The sequence below is a fragment of the Poecilia latipinna genome, unplaced genomic scaffold (assembly GCF_001443285.1).
Source record: "Poecilia latipinna isolate Pla-1442-1.1 unplaced genomic scaffold, P_latipinna-1.0 Scaffold1451, whole genome shotgun sequence".
Taxonomy (NCBI): domain Eukaryota; kingdom Metazoa; phylum Chordata; class Actinopteri; order Cyprinodontiformes; family Poeciliidae; genus Poecilia; species Poecilia latipinna.
The window spans coordinates 186082-189955 of NW_015114067.1; the positions used below are offsets into that span (position 1 = coordinate 186082).

At 38.2% G+C, this 3874-nt stretch overlaps 1 protein-coding gene across 1 annotated transcript in view; it reads right to left on the minus strand.

Annotated features, from left to right (window-relative positions):
* The window catches only part of LOC106962706 (perforin-1-like), a 31528-nt gene that overhangs the window by 18605 nt on the left and 9049 nt on the right, over nucleotides 1-3874 (minus strand). The window contains exon 3 of the mRNA XM_015057276.1: nucleotides 3768-3862. The gene's annotated coding sequence lies outside the window, so the exon portion shown is untranslated. The remainder of the gene's footprint in view (nucleotides 1-3767; nucleotides 3863-3874) is intronic.

A 3874-nucleotide genomic window follows, 5' to 3' on the forward strand; every position in this document is an offset into this window, starting at 1 on the left:
TCAGCCAGTAGATATTTGTGAAAAGAACAAACATTGAAGCTCATTCATTAACATGATTTAATTCCCGTTTTCTTATTCAATGTATTCCTTTTGTCTTATCAGTAGTTCGGTTACATGCCAGTTAAAGAAATTAGTTATTCACAGAATAATTCAGCTGTAAAGTTGGGCTATTTAGTGAATAAATTCTCAGACTCAATTAGAAATAAGCATGTCGGTGATCATTCCTTGTGTGTAAAGTTTCTTCATTCCCTCATTAGAAACTGAGCTTGGCTTTAATAATGAATAATAAATTATGGATTTCAATTTGTAGTAATTAAATAAGACAAATGTTGACGTGAGTTCTAAATCCCAATTATTTTGATGTCACCTTGTGAGGTTGCTACAACATTTTTGGTTTCCACAATTTTGATTCCCAAAACTTTCGAAGATCCATTTCACTGAACACAGTCAGTAGAAGACCCCTGAACAACAGTTACATGATTATATAGTCGCAGCAAAAAAGAACACAACACAAGTCTGAACTTATCTCCATTACCAGGTGGAAAACAGAGCCACATCTTTACCAGCAATGAATCAACAAATTCAGCTTTGGAGATCCACAGATCTTTGATTTCAAGAAACAGCCACAAACCTCCACCATATTAATATCAGTGAAATTAAATTCATAATCAAATTGTCTTCAAAAAATATTTTAGAACTCAATAAACACAATATTTTTATTTGCTGCAGTGTATTCTAAGCAAAGATACTCTTTTTTCCCCAGTTAATTTTATTTTCCTTTAGCATATTAAAAAGTCTTACCTGTTCCAAAACAGACCGAAAAGAAGCTGAAACAAGCAATGTTTCTAAGTGTGCTGAGATGAGAACTGTGGTTTAAAAAGCAGCAGCCCTGGAGAGATAAGGATTCATACAGAACATTGTCTAAAGGTCAATTGAATGTAGTTACTTTGTTTCTTGTTACTGCTGGTAATATTTCAGGTTTTTTATTTTGGCAGTGTTCTGTATAAAGTATCAATTCTAACAGAACGAACAGTTCTACCGGAACTTTTTATTCTGGTAGAACAAACAGTTGTTCTGGAACTGTAATGAAGGAAAGGTTTAACAGCAAGGCAGAAAAATTTATAAAAAACAACTTAAATTTAGCTTCAGTCAATAAGGAAACAATATAATGGCAACTGAAATTTATTTAAGTATTTTAATGATGTCATATTAGTATTAATATGATACAACAAAAATACTTATTGTAGTCTGCTGTTGACTTGCTATAGAAAATAGCTTTATCCTGCAGTCACTCCTGTGATGAATGCAGTTTCATGCCACGTGCTACAGAAAAGTCAAAAGGTTATAACATCCAGCTGTATTTTTTAACCCTCACCAAAGGAGAGCCGCGGAGAGACACGTTGTCAGAACATGTCAAAACTGGATGCGTTTCTTCGGCAGAACTTCACAACTCACAGGAGTGGATTATTATGGCCCTAAGAGTGCTGACAAGTTTTTGATTTGAGAATACTGGAAACTCTTAGTCGTCCACTTTTACAGTTAGAGCAAGGTGGGTAGAGCATACCGAAGAGCAATGGTGGTGCAGAACGAACGGGGAGGAGTTTCAAAGAAGAAAGAGAGAAGGTGGGGGGGAGAATTGGGGGGTCTAGTGCATTGTTAGGAGGGGGAAGGCGAAGAAGGAAGAGGATGCGAAGGAGAGAAGTTGAGGGGGGCTAGCGTATCGTTAGAGAGCGGGGGGACACATGGGGGAGTTGCAAATCGTTAGAAGGGGCGGGAGGCAAAGGAGAAAAGTTGAAGGCAGGGCTGGCGTATCATTAGAAGGGTGGGGTGGGGTTGAAGGAGAGATGGCGGGGGGCTAGCGTACCATTGAGTGCTGGGGGGAGGATGGACGGATGGATGGGGCGGATGGACAGACAATGTATTGTAACAAGGGGAAGGAGGTCTGACTGTACACTAACCCCTCCTCGCCCCCCCAGATATGCTATTTTATCTATATAATTATAAGCAATTTCCACTATCTGTAATAATGCGTCTACCTGAGGATTCCTCTGATGATTATTGTTCATTAGAGCCATCATTGATGACTGAGGAGTTACAGCCGTTTGAAGTTTGTATAGCAGGTGTTGTCCAAGTGTGCCATTTGGAGATGCCAAATGGAGACTCTGAATGGCACACTTGGACAACACCTGTACATACTGAAAAATAAACATGTCCAAAATTACAGATTTTTTGTATTTGCCAGTCCATACAGTCATCACTCAATGTGTATTCACAAGAAATAAAAATGAAAAATCTGGGTGAAGCCAAAATTATTATTTTTTGTGTGTGTGGCAAACGTAATAGCTACAAACTACTTACAGTTAGAGTATTTTTGACTGCATAAATAGAACATTTAGCTTGTCTTCTTCATAAAAAGACCAAGCTTTTTCATGAACTTCAAATTATTCCAGAACAGCATCTGATTTAATTTGGGTATGCCTTTTCAGCCGTTTTTGGTGATTTAGGGGGTGAGGGTTAAGGCGTCACAGCATCCAGTCGATTTATTGTGTTGCACTCATAAAACAGACAGGAGTTCTTCAGTTTGGGCAACTAGATTTGACCCACTCTGTGTGTATTTTTCTTGGAATTGTTCTCTCTGGAGCAGCCGAGCATTGGCGCACAGAAAAAGCACACAGATGGATTCAAATCCTGCAATAATTTTGTGTTGTGCTTTAAATTCATCTGTAATTCCTCTTGGTTGACCTGTAAGTTTCAGACATATTCCTTCATTTGACCCATAATCCCCCAGGCTTCTATGAAGCCCTGTTTTATTGTCATGCATTTCTATTAAATCCTCCTTCATAAACTAGGGTTGCTGGTACTTTCATTCCAACCAGAGCACAAAGGCCCACCCATTTTAGGAGTAAGGTATTCATTAAAATGAATCACAACACATTGTCATAATGGGAGCTATTAGCTTGACCACATACAGAACTCATACAGGAGACCATTAAATTAGATAAATAAAGTTTATTTTGAATAGAACAATGAGTGTAGTGTGTGATTCTTGTCCTGGAGCAACTGGATCAGGATTGTCTGAGTTCTGAAGGTAGGAGAGATGAGAGGAAAGAAGGGAGTTTGAAATGAGACTGTGAAGGCGACTGAATGAAGCTTACTGAGTGAATTGAGGTTTATCTACCACAAGGAGAGGTTGGGTCACTGGAGTTTGGGTTACTTGAGGGGGAAAAAGATGTCCAGTCTGTGATTCTGTGACATGAGGTTACAACCACTTGGGTGTGGCTGGAATTTGTCCCCTGGTTCTTCGCTTTGCTACATACAGAAGGTCTTGACCAAATAGTTTTGTGACACGTCCTGTAACGTAACTACGTCTCTCTCTCTTTTATAGTAACACATATAAAACATAATTCATACAACTAATACAAGATTTGTCAAAAATATACAAAGTCAACAACTTGTAGCAATTTCAAAAATTTTATTGTCATTAAAGGGAACACAATTTCTGGTTGCATATATTAAAGCATAGTTATTTCTTGTGATTAAATGTTACACAAAATCTTTACTTTTTTGTCATTGTATGAGAAATACATATGTGGCTAGGTCTTTAATGAAGTTGAGCAATTATGTTTAAATTGTGAGTTTCTACCAGATTTAGTGAGTTATGTGATGAAATGAAATGCTACACCAATCTCATGTAACTAAGGAGATGGTTTATAATGGCTGCACTTTTCTCCAGTCAGATACGGGTCACATTTCAGTGTATAGTTAACCTGAACGTTTCCATACTTTCCTTGGCACCTGATAGTGTGAGTGCCAGGGCTCAGGTACCTCACACACTGCACGAGAAGGTCGTCATATTTCGGGTCTTCATCCCAAA